Source organism: Nicotiana tabacum, chromosome 11 (assembly GCF_000715075.1).
Source record: "Nicotiana tabacum cultivar K326 chromosome 11, ASM71507v2, whole genome shotgun sequence".
NCBI lineage: Eukaryota > Viridiplantae > Streptophyta > Magnoliopsida > Solanales > Solanaceae > Nicotiana > Nicotiana tabacum.
This window is the reverse complement of record NC_134090.1, coordinates 17,793,089-17,806,904: the sequence shown is the minus strand read 5'-3', so window position 1 is coordinate 17,806,904 and position 13,816 is coordinate 17,793,089.

Here is a 13,816-nt window from a genome sequence, read left to right as displayed (position 1 = left end):
ACTAGCAAGGTGTCTCGGCCCTTCTCAAACCGAATATGTCATGAGAGAAGTACATAAAGGACATTGTGGGAATCACGCAGGAGGACGGTCACTGGTAAGAACGTTAATTTGCACAGGATATTATTGGCCTAAGATGGAAGAAGAGGCAACCAGTTTCGTGTCCAAATATGATAAATGTCAAAGGTACGGCAATAATATGCACAGACCAGCTGAGTTACTACATCCTGTTTTAGCTCCTTGGCCCTTTATGAAATGGGGAATGGATATCGTAGGTCCACTTCAACAAGCAAAAGGTCAGGTAAAATTTCTACTTGTACTTACAGATTATTTCACTAAATGGGTAGAAGCAGGGGCATTTAAACAGGTACGAGAAAAAGAAGTTAAAGACTTCATATGGCGAAATATAATATGCCGCTTTGGAGTACCAAAGGAGATCGTATGTGACAATGGACCACAGTTCATTGGAGCACAAGTTACAGAATTTCTTCGAAGTTGGCAGATCAAAAGAATAACTTCTACGCCATATCATCCAGTGGGGAATGGACAAGCGGAATCAACTAACAAAGTTATTATCAATAACTTGAAAAGGAGGTTACAAGATTCAAAAGGTAATTGGCCTGAGGTGTTACCCGGAGTACTATGGGCTTATCGTACAACGACCAAAACGGGCACTGGAGAAACACCATTTTCGATGGTTTATGGTACGGAAGCCTTAATACCAGTTGAAATAGGTGAGCCAAGCACACGATACGATCAGTCAACGGAGGAATCCAATAATGAAGAGATGCGGGTTAGCCTAGATTTACTTGAAGGAAGAAGGGAAGCTGCTTTGATAAGGATGGCAGCACAAAAGCAAGTAATAGAACGATATTACAACAGGAAAGCACGCCTCAGATTTTTCAAAATTGGGGACTTCGTGCTTAAAAAGGTGTTCCAATCTACAAAAGCTGTTAACTCAGGAAAGCTAAGTCCAACATGGGAAGGACCATACAAAGTCCGTGGCATTGCGGGAAAATGAGCATACCAGTTGGAAACAATGGATGGTAAAGTTTTACCCTCACATTGGAATGTTGTCCACTTAAAAAGATATTACTTTTAAGAACGTACCTACGGTCAGGTATCATCATGTAAAAATTCTTCTCTTGGTTTATTAATATTTTACTAACGATTTTAGATGCTAGGCTAAATATCCTAACTCGTGCCAAATGATGAGTCACAACCTGCAAGGCAAAATGGAGTATGCTTAAATTCCTAGCCCAGGGTTACAATTAATCTGATGGAAATACATACGAGTTAGACAGTCTTCATCTATAATCACACCGTCGAGTCCCGTATATCTTTCTGTTTCAGGAAAAGGGCCAAAGTAAAAGAAATAAACAAGTGTTCGAGGCTTCATACTTCACCGCTCAAACACTTGGGGGACTACATATTATACACAGATAGGTGCAAAGAAACAGATACGAGTATCGAATAAAAATCGGCCACAAAGAAGCAAGTGTTGAGAAGAAGTTACGAAGTCTTCAGCATTCATGAGAACAACAGAGTCATCTCTCAAACTCATAAACAAAGTCACCTCTCAAACCCTTCTTAACATGTAAAGATAGGGTCATGACTATGTACTGAAACAGGTTATAAAAAAAACCTTGTTTAGTTTATGTTATTTACAAATCTGTTACAAGAAAAATAGTTACGAGAAAAGTTGTAGATGTATTGTAATACATGTAACAGTCAAACACTTGTTAAAAGTTTATGAATGAAAACTTTCCAAAGTTGTTTCATACAAAACGTGTGTTTTCCTATTACTTTCATCGTATTTTAACACCATTATGAAGTTGAGACGTCTTCTTCATTAAGTGTCGATAAAATAAAAGGGCCCTCTTTTATAAGCCTCATGTCAATAAGTCATGGGAAGAATCATAAAAGCATTTTCAAAGGATAAAAATGCTAAACTATTCTATAAGTCCTAAATAAGTAAAGAAAAGGCAAGAGTAGAACACATTGAAGTACTAATAAAACTTCTTGATATAATTAAAAAGACTAAGTAGAAACTTAGTCAATAAAAGTTTATACAATTGCCCCATTATGATAACTGGGGACTTTCACCAAAAAATCCTTTAAAAAAAACTAAGGGATAAAACCACCATTCAATTGAGGGGATTGTCACGGAAGCTTCAACTTCCACAGACTGGGTTGTAGAAGTTTCACCCTCTGAAGCTGGAATAGCAACATTTTCAGGAACTTCAAGGGCAGGAGAAGGAGTATCAGTAGACTGTTGGCTTTTCTCGATGGTATCTATGACTTTGGCCAGTTCAGACTGCAAGTCAAAACCCTCTTGAGCAGCTTCCGTCAAAGCATCACGACGAGAATTCAGAAAAGCCCAACTCACTTCTATGTTAAAATTTTCCTCTAGAAGTCCATATTCCTTTTCCCACATAACAAGATCGTTTTTTAAAATTTGATTTTCAGCTAAATGGGAATCAAGGGAAGCTTCAAGAGAAGCATGAGAACTCTTCAAGGCTTGAATCTCGTCAGAAGAAGTCTGTAAGTCAGCCTGAGCTTGAGTCAAGCTTTGCACTAATTCTCCTGCATATTCTTCCTTTTTAGCCAAAAGTGCCTTCAGCTCTCTAACTTCTTCACTAGCTCTGGATAATTGTTCTGACAAAGAGCATTCCAAAAGCTCTTTGTCTCTTTTCAATTGGCTTGAAGAGGCTTTGACTGTTGCCAGTTCAGAAGTTAAACCACGGTTTTGCTGCTCTAGGAGGTTTTTATCTTCTTGCAACTCTTCTATAGTCCCTTGAGCATTTTCGAACTGCTCCTTCCAGTTGGTTGCTTCAAGTTGGGCTCCCCTAGCTATTTCCTCAGCCTCGTGGACAGACTTTTCAGACTCACGAGCTTTTCTTTCCAGTAAGGAAATTCTTCTCATTAATTCCGTGCTAATAAGGTTAGCCTACAGAGGTAAGTCATGGAAATGAGAAATTGAAGATAATTTTAAAAAAAAAACTTGTTGGTTGAAATACCTTCAAAGTAGAATGAACTACGTCGTTCATCAAAGTTAAGCAGCTATGGCTCTCCATCTTCTTCTTCTCGATATCTCCAATAAGAGGTTCGAGCCAAACATCGGCTCTGCCGGTTTTCCTCAGGAGGCTATGATTGGCAGGAACCTCCAAAGTAACACTTTCATTGTTATATTTCCGCTGCTAGAACCTGTCTCTGTATGATGAACAGAGGGAAGAGGAGCAGCGGAAGGAATGGAGGGAAAAGATGTAGAAACCAACACCGGAGCAGAAGCAGGTGCGGTTGAAGCAGCCAAGGGAACAAATATAGGAGCAGTAGAAATTGGCAAACAAACGGAAGTTGTTAAAGCTGGTAAAGAAACACTTACGGCTGGCAGAGGAATGGAGGAAATAGGAACAAATGAGGAAAGAGGAGCTTCATCAAAAACAGGTCCGAGCTCGCCACTCCCGAAACCACTGTAAAAAAGGTGCTGAATTGACTCATTATTATCTCTTGGTTCGGCATCCTCATCAGATTGAATCAAAACAGGCTCGGTGGCGGAGATTGAATCAATAACATTATCTATGACTGCAGATGGTTGATGGACAAGCTGGGACAAGTAACTCTCCGCCATAGTTGCAGAGAAGGCAATGGAACAGCACATCTGCTAGCAAAAGAAGGATCAAAGCAACTCATCAGGAATAATCTAGTGTGTTATCATAATCCACCCAACTTTGTCAACTCCAGGATGCTGGGGACAAAAGTGGTGATGGAACAGTTCGTAATATGTCTTTTGGCGTTTGTAGCAAACTAGCAGCTCTAGGCAATATCGATGCAATGTTAAGCATCTCTGGTTCTGCCAATATGGCTTGTAATAACTATATCAGTACTTAGTTTTATAATAATATTATCCTTTTGCCTAAAAAAAAAGAACAATGGTAAATGAAAAATGGAATTTGCAATGTGTGTATATAAAGAACAAAGAGAATGTGAACCATTATTACCATATTGCGTTGGTTTTATCTTTTGATACTTCGTAAGTTCATCCTTTTCGTATCTTCAATTTTTCCCTTTATCCTCTTTTCTCAAAAAAAGTAATAAAATCTTTTTCTCCTTTATTAAATTCTTTTAATGAGAGAAAGTAGTTTAAATTCATTTTTAGACCCGTGTCACTTTAGACCGATGTCTCTTTTTTAACATCCAAGGCAATGCTGGTTAATAGGTTTTACTGTTTTTGAAGTCTAAATAAATGAAATGATACCAAAAACGATAGCAACAAACTATAAGAAAAAAATAGAGAAGATAAATATTACTCGTAGTGATCTTAGACATTCAAAAAAATTATCTTTCAAATTATTATATTTTTTTTATTTTTACAAATGTTACAACTTCACAATATTTTTGCCCTAGCCCTCTCGTTAGGTTACATGCTTCGGATACCTAGCATATGCTACGTGAGCCATGTCTGCAAGTAGCAATTGCTGCATAGAATGTGGTGGGCGATGCAATATTACCAAATCTTCATTCTGCGTCCTTCCCAACTTCGCCAAATGATCAGCACAATTATTTCCTTGTCTCAGAGTATGGATTAGAGTAATCCCAAGTTTGGATATGAGACTCCTGCATTCTTCCATCAGAACACGATCAGGGTGACTTTCAGTGACATTATTCGCCACGGTTAGCATCATTAAGGCATCGCTTGAGTCGGTCTCGATCAGAACCTTCTTCAAGTTGTAGTTTTTTGCTAGAGTCAGCCCGCCATGTATGGCCCATAACTCCGGTGTGATACTTGATGTCGCTTTCATGCTGAGTCGGCCGTAGAATCCGCCTATCCATCTTCCTTTGTCATCTCGTGCAATACCTCCGAACCCTGCTAGTCCTGAATTAGGCATAAAACTGCCATCTGTATTAATCTTGATATATCCCTGAGGAGGAAAAGACCAACTAATGTAGATAGGTGCACTGTGTTGTTTGACTGATGATTGTACATGACTAATTCGAGCAGTGTTTTCGATAAAAGGAAAACGAATGCTTTGTTCTTGAGAATAAGGCAAGTAAAGTGCCATGGCTATTCAGAGACTAATCGGACTTGGGCTACTAAAACTAAGATGGAAATGAAAAGAAACGAAAACTAGGAAAAGGAAATCAAAAGCAGTTTAGAGAAGCTTTGATAAATTTTAAATGATGGGAAGTAGGTTATTTATTGTTTATTTATTTAACATAAACCTAGTTGGACTTGGATTTCCTGTTTCCTATTTTTTCCTACCTACCTATAGTTATAGTTTGAGAAGGTTTAGGAAAGTTAAAATAGGTTTTCCTAAAGACGCAAGCTTTTCAATCCTTTTCCTGCATCAACTTGGATTCTTTTTTAAATGAGGCCCAAGCTTTTCACGCAAAATCATTTGTGGTTTTAACACATTTGAGGTTGGCCAAAATTATTAAAGGCACTAGTCAATAAAAAAATTATATATATATATATATATATATATTAGATATTATTTTGAGATTTGAGCTTACCAAAGAAAAAACCCAAATCATTGGGCTTGGGTCACTCTATCACATGCGTGGAAATGACATCAGGAAGCCATTTTTAAGCATGTTGTTTAAAATATATCCACAATTTACAATGTATTTAATGATTCACCAATTTTGCTTAAACTTCAGGACACAACGTCCTAGAGTTTAAACCTCAAAGCTCAAACTTCAGGACATCGTGTCCTAAAGTTCAAAAATTGTGTCCAGAAGTTCGAATTTTATGTCCTGAATTTTAAATTAGTAATTTATAAATTCACGACACTTAGTCCTGAATTTCAAATTAGCAGCTAAAAATTTCAGGACACTAAGTTCTGAATATTCAAATTCAGGATACTTAATCCTGAAATTTGAGTGAATTGGTTAAATTTTAAATATATTATAAATTGTGAATATATTTTATATTGCGGGCTTAAAAGTGACTATTGCTGCACTTTGCTGCATCTACTTCCTGGACTAACTAGCCACCATTTTCTCTCACATACGCTCTTCCTCAAGCCCCTCTGTTTTCATTTCCTTTCCACAATCAACCATAGTAATAATATGGGCTAGCCACTTTTTCGTCCTTTAATTAAGAAATAGCTATTATCATGAAGTTTTATCAATGGTTTTAGCACGCGCTAGCCACTTTCAGTCTTGTAATTGAAAATTTGCTATTGTCATGACTAGGAGTGGCAAACGGGCAGGTCGAGTCGGATATAGTTCGGATCGAAAACGGTAATAGAAAAATCGATAAATTATCCGACCCGACCCATATTTAATACGTATAAAAAATGAGTTAACCGGCAGATAATATGGGTAACCATATTATCCATGACTTCTGGGAGAATTCTTAGTATCTCTAACTTGAGGAACCCCCAATTTGAGGTTTTACAAATGTAAAAGTTAGACTCATTGATTATCCATTGGTTACTCATTGGTTATCCATTTTCTAAATAGATAATATGGTTCTTATACATATTTAACCCGTTTTTAAAAAGTTCATTATCCAACCCATTTTTTTGTGGATAATATGGATGGTTAACTATTTTCTTTGAACCATTTTGTCACCACTAGTCATGACTATTGGTGAAAAATTCATGATATTTTTCATGAATTTTCATCTGTAAAATTGGAAATTCATGACATTGGCTATGTTTCAATTACATGGGCTGAAACGTGGGTATTTGTAAATTTTAGGAGAAGTTACATAATATATCCATTTGTAAAACTCACTTTCTAAATATATCTAAGTTTTAAAATTACATCAAATATCCCAAATATATTACACACTATCTCCAAATCTGTGACGACCTGACCAGTCGTCTCATGAGTTACCGCTTTGTTTTCCCCATTTCTACTTCTTTATGCCTTGTTTATCTGTATTATGTGGTATCGGGTTGGTCGGATCGAATCCGGAATGATTTTGGTAAGGTTTGAGACACTTAGTCTCCTTGGAGTGAGTTTAGGTTGGAAAAGTCAACCAGATGTTGACTTGTGTGCTAGAGGGATCAGATGTGAGTTTCGATTGTTCGGATAGTTTTGGGAGGTGATTTGGGACTTAGGAGCGTGATCGGAATAAGTTTTAGAGGTTCAGAGTAGATTTAGGCTTAAATTGGCGAACACATTTTTGGCGATTTCCGATTGATAGGTGAGATTTTGATATAGGGGTCGGAATGGAATTCCTAGAGTTGCAGTAGTTCTGTTGTTTCATTTGGGATGTTTGTGCAAAATTTCAGGTCATTCGGACGTGGTTTGGTTGGGTTTTTTATCAAAAGCAGAATTCAGAAGATTTTGAAAACTTAGGCTTGAATCCGATGTGTTTTGGTTGATTCGGTGTTGTTTGAGGTGTTTTGAAGATTGGTATAAGTTTAAATAAGGTTATAGGTTATGTTGGTGCATTTGATTGAGGTCCTGGAGGACCTCGGGGTGGTTTCGAATGGTTGACGGAGAGTTGGAGTTTTTGGTGAGCTGCAGATCTTTTGCTGCTTCTGGTATTTTCGCACCTACAGATTGGGGACCGCAGGTGCAACGCCGCATATGCGGAAGATTGGTCGCAGAAGCAGAAGCTGGTGAAGTTGGTAGGAACCGCAGAAGCGGTTGTGGGCCCGCATCTGCGAAGGCGCAGGTGCCGGTATATTTCATCGCAGATGCGGAAAAATGGGGACATAAGTGAGGACTGTAGATGCGGTGGTCTGGACCACCGAGGCGGTACTGTAGAAGTGGTAAATTGGCCGCATATGCGAAAATGCCTAGGCCAAAAGGTATAAATTGTTTCCTTCGTGATTTTTGAGCTATTTCACCATTTTAGAATCGGCTTTGGAGCTTTTTGGACTATTTTGAAGATAGATTTCGAAGGAACTTCATTAAGGTAAGGATTTTGGACCTAAAACCCGTCCCTATGGTATTATTTCACGGATTAGAGCTATAATTAATGGAATTTAAGGGTTAAAATTGAGGAAACTAGGGCTTGGTATTGGAGACCTAGACTTGAGATTTGAGGGACCTATTGTGGTCGGATTTTGGTACTTTTGATATGTATGAACTCGTGGGGAGATAAGGATTCCATTGATGTAAATTTTATCAAATTCTGAGACATGGGCTCAGGGGTCGGGTTTTTAGTAATTTCGGGATTTGTGTCGTATATTGATTATTTTCGATTGAGCTTCGTTCCCTTAGCATATTTTGACGTCGTGATTTTGGTTTTGGATAGATTCGACGTGAATGGAGGCCGATTCGAGGGGCAAAGGCATCGCGGGCTAGATATTTGACCGTATTGAGGTGAGTAATGATCGTAAATGATGTTCTAAGGGTTTGAAACCCCGGATTGCACATTGTTGTGCTATATTGAGGTGACACACTTGATGACGAGAGTGGGATCGTGCATTGTTGGGGATTGTGACCTAGTCCGTCTCGAATGACCATTTTATCGCGTATTTGACTGAAATCTATTTGCTATCATCATTATTTGGGGTGAATGCCATATTTGGGCCTCGTGCCAACTATTTGAACCTTTCGAGGATTTTTATTGATATTTCCTCACTGTTTTGACTTTATACTTGAACTCAGTCATGTTATCTTCCACTATTTTCATACCCAGCCACGATTACTCTGTTTTAACACTTAAATGAGCTTTTAAATGATATTTGGGATGAGAATCATATTTTACTATTGCCCGAGTGGCTTGTGAGGACTTTTGACTAAGTAAGGCCGAGGGCCTATGTTGTGAGGAAACACTTATGATTTTGAGGCTGAGGGCCTGAGATATGTACGCCACGAGGTGGCTTGTTGATATGAGGTCGAGAGCCTAGTGATGATGCCACGAGATGGCTTGATATTGCGCTTGGGATGTAAGGGGCCCCTCCAGGAGTCTGCACACCCCCAGTGAGCACGGGTATCCATTGTGATATGAGATTTAGCTCGAGGGGCTGGTATTGTTCTTAGATGTTGCCCAAGGGGCGAATTTGTTGACATTGTGCCCGAGGGACGAACCTTTATGTGTTTAACTTCCTTATTTGTCTGTCGTTATCTGTTTAATTGTTAAAAAGGTATTTCCTAAAGTTAAACTGAACTTAAATGATTTTTCATATATTTACTGATACACTGTTTTACTGGTTTTACTACTTCATTATAGCCTGTAATGTGCCTTACGTGTTTTCATATCTCTCAGTCATTTATTCATGATTATTACTCACTGATTTGGAGTACTCACTTTAATCCTTACACCCCGTATGCAGATTCAGGCATTGCTGATCCTGCCAGTGTGAGTTGAGAGCTCCCGACAGACTCCGGAGTCCACGAGGTAGCTGCTTGGCGTCCGTAGTCCCGTGTTTCTCCCCCTTTATCATTTCTATCTCTTTATTAGTCATTTTGTAATAGCTTATAGACTTTTCAGACTTGTATTAGGATTTATAGATGCTCATGACCAGTGACACCCAAGTATCGGGCTGTGTTGGATTGTATTCCGCAAATTATGCTATTATATGCTACCTTGAGATTCTATTTATTATGCTTTAGACTTATTTCTTATGGTTTAACTGTTAAAAATTGAAATGGGAAGTTCCGGATGGCCTTGTCTTCACGAGAGGCGCCATCACGATCGGGTCCGGGTTTAGGGTCGTGACAAGTTGGTATTAGAGCCTAGGTTACATATGTCTCACGAGTCATGAGCATGTTTAGTAGAGTCTTGCGGATCGGTATAGAAACCTCTGTATTTATCCTCGAGAGGCTACAGAACCTTTAGGAAAAACTTCATGTTCTTGAAATTCTTGTCATGCGAATTTGTTGATCCGAGTACTGAAGTTTTGTTATTCTATTCTCTTATAGATGGTAAGGACACATGCTACCGGTCAGGATGGACGACCACTAGTACCACCAGTTGTGGCCACGAGAGGCCGAGGATGCGGTCGTGGTCACGGTAGGGGCAGAGGTGTGACCCGCATAGCAGCTAGGGCAGCACCTGCAGATCCACCAGCCGCCCCAGTTCAGGATCAAGTCCCATTTGTGGACGCTCCATCAGCACCAGCTCAGGCACCAGCTGTGCCTATTATGATTTCGGGTCTTCAGGAAGCCTTGGCTCATATTCTATCAGTTTACACTAGCCTAGCTCAGGCGGTTTCAGCCACTACAGCCGCAGCTACTTCTCAGGCCGGGGGAGGCAATCAGACTCTCATCGCTCGCACACCTGAGCAGGTCGTGCAGGGACTTCAGACGTCGGGGGCACATCCAGCCTAGCCAGTTGCAGCTGCTCAGGACTATGTAGTTCCAGCCATGCCAGAGGACGAGCAGCGCAGGTTGGAGAGATTTGGTAGACTTCAGCCGCCGACTTTAATTGGTGCAGAGGGCGAGGATGCCCAGGGCTTCTTAGATAAGTGTTATAGGATGCTTCGTACAATAGGTATTCTAGAGACCAGCGGGGTCGCTTTCACTACTTATCAGTTTTCTGGAGTTGCCTTCACTTGGTGGGAGGATTTTGAGAGGTGTAGGCATGTTGGTGCAACACCCCTTACCTGGCAGCAGTTCTCTGTTGTGTTCTTGGAGAAGCATGTGTCGTAGTCTCGTAGAGAGGAGCTGCGCAGGCAGTTTGAGTGGTTGCGTTAGGGAGAGATGACCATGTCATAGTATGAGTTGAGGTTCTCAGAGTTAGCTTATTATGAAATTTGGTTGGTTCCGACAGAGAGAGAGAGGATTAGGAGGTTTGTTGATGGCCTCATTTATCAGCTTCGTATTCTCATGACCAGTGAAAGGGTGAATGGTACTACTTTCGAGGAGGTTGTAGATATTTTCCGTGAGATTGAGTCTGTTTGTCGCCAGGAGCGAGAGAAGAGAGAGGCCAAGAGGCCTCGAGGATCTGGTAGTTATAGTGGTGCTCCTTTGAGAGGTCAGTTTTAGCACGACAAAGGTCGTCCATTCAGGCATGCTCAGCCAGCTCACCCAGGTTATCGTGGGGCGTCATCGGGTTATGGCTCTCATAGTCCTCATCAGGGCCAGTCATCACTTAGTGCTCTTCCAGCTCAGAGTTCGTCCCATGCTCCATCAGTTTAGGGCTCTTCTATGCCGGGTGAATCAGCTAGTCATTCCGGTGCAAGGGGTTCCCTTCAGTCCCCTTCTCCAGCACTTGGGAGTTGTTATAAGTGTGGAGAGATGGGCCATATGTGGAGGCAGTGTCCTCGCCGTCTTGCGGGTCCATCTCAACAGAGGGGTCAGCCATCAACTTCAGTACCAGTTACTTTGTCACCACTCACCCATCCAACTAGGGGTGGAGGTCAGTCAGCTAGAGGCCGTCCCAGAGGGGGAGGTCGATCAGGTGGCGGTCAGGCCCGTTTCTACGCACTTCCATCTAGACCTGATGTTATTGCTTCAGATGTTATTATTACAAGTATTGTTTCAGTCTGCCACAGAGATGCCTATGTATTATTTGATCCCTGTTCCACCTTTTCTTATGTTTCATCATACTTTGCTCGTTATGTGGGTATGCCCTGTGAGTCTCATGCTTCACCTATTCATGTATCTACCCCGGTGGGCGATACCGTTGTGGTGACTATTGGGGGTTCTGGAGACCCGAGTGGATCTTTTATTATTTTATATGGTGGATTTCGATGTCATTTTGGGCATGGATTGGCTATCTCTGTGTCATGCTATTCTAGAATGTCATGCTAAGACAATCACATTGACTATACCGGGTGTGCCACGGATTGAGTGGCGAGGTGTCACTGATTACGTTCCTAGTAGAGTGATCTCATTCTTGAAGGCCCAACGTATGGTTGGGAAGACTTGTCTTTCATATCTAGCCTTTGTGAGGGATGTCGATGATGAGACTCCCAGTATTGGTTATGTTCCAATTGTGAGGGATTTTCCCGATGTGTTTCCTGCAGACCTGTCGGGCATGCCACCGGACAGGGATATTGATTTTGGTATTGGACTAGTAATGGGCACTCAACCCATTTCTATTCTACCGTATCGTATGGCACCAGCGGAGTTGAAGGAGTTAAAGGAGCACCTTCAGGAACTCCTTGATAAGGGGTTCATTCGGCCTAGTGTGTCACCTTGGGGTGCGCCGGTTCTGTTTGTGAAGAAGAAGGATGGTACAATGAGGATGTGCATTGATTATATGCAATTGAACAAAGTAACAATTAAGAACAAGTATCCTTTGCCTCGTATTGATGATTTATTCGACCAGATTCAGGGAGTGAGAGTGTTCTCCAAGATTGATATCCATTCAGGTTATCACCAGTTGAAGATCAGGGACTTGAATATTCTCAAGACTGCCTTCAGGACCAGATATGGTCATTATGTGTTCCTTGTTATGTCTTTCGGGCTGACCAATGCCCCAACAACGTTTATGCATCTGATGAATAACGTGTTTCGGCCTTATCTTGATTCGTTCGTGATTGTCTTCATTGATGATATTCTAGTGTACTCGCATAGTCAGGAGGAGCACGCGGAGGATTTAAGAGTTGTGTTGCAGAGTTGAGGGCGGAGAAACTTCATGAAAAATTCTCCAAGTGTGAGTTTTGGCTCAGTTTAGTGGATTTCTTGGGGCACGTGGTGTCCAGTGAGGGTATTCAGGTTTATCCGAAGAAGATAGAGGCAGTTTAGAGTTGGCCCAAATTGTCCTTAGCCACAGGGATTCACAGCATTCTTGGTTTGACGGGTTATTATCGCCGGTTTGTTTAGGGATTCTCATCTATCGCATCGTCCTTGACCAAGTTGACTCAGAAATGTGCTTCATTTGTATGGTCAGACGAGTGTGAAGAGAGCTTTCAAAAGCTCAAGACATCCTTGACCACAACTCCTATGTTAGTTTTTCCATTAGCTTCAGGTTCATATACCGTGTATTGTGATGCTTCGAGAGTTGGTATTGGTTGTGTGTTGATGTAGGAGGGTAGAGTTATTGCTTATGCTTCTCGTCAGTTGAAGCCCCATGAGAAGAACTACCCCATTTATGATTTGGAGTTGGATGCCATAGTTCACGCGTTGAAGATTTGGAGGCATTACTTGTATAGCGTGTCTTCTGAGGTGTTTTCTGATCATCGTAGTCTCCAGCACTTGTTCAAGTAGAAGGATCTTAATTTAAGGTAGCAGAGATGGTTGGAGTTGCTAAAGGATTATGATATCACTATATTGTACCATCCGGGGAAGGCCAATGTGGTGGACAATGCTTTGAGCCGAAAGGCAGTGAGTATGGGGAGTTTGGCATATATTCCAGTTGGGGAGAGGCCTCTTGTAGTTGATGTTCAGGCCTTGGCCAATCGGTTCGTGAGGTTAGATATTTCGGAGCCTAGTCAGGTATTGGCTTGTGTGGTTTCTCGGTCTTCCTTATATGAACGCATCATAGAGCGCCAGTATAATGATCCACATTTGCTTGTCCTGAAGGACAGAGTTCAGCATGATGATGCCAGAGATGTGACCATTAGTGATGATGATGTGTTGAGGATGCAGGGCCAGATATGTGTGCCCAATGTGGATGGGCTTTGGGAGATGATTCTGGAGAAGGCCTATAGCTCGCGGTATTCCATTCATCCGGGTGCCGTGAATATGTATCAGGATCTAAGACAGCACTACTGGTGTCGGAGAATGAAGAAAGACATTGTGGGATTCGTAGCTCGATATCTCAATTGTCAATAAGTGAAATATGAGCATCAGAGACCGGGTGACTTGCTTCAGTAGATGGATATTTCAGAGTGGAAGTAGGAGAGGATCACTATGGATTTTGTAGTTGGACTTCCACAGACTTTGAAGAAGTTCGACGCTATTTGGGTGATTGTGGATTGGTTGACCAAGTCCGAGCACTTCATTCATGTGTGTACTA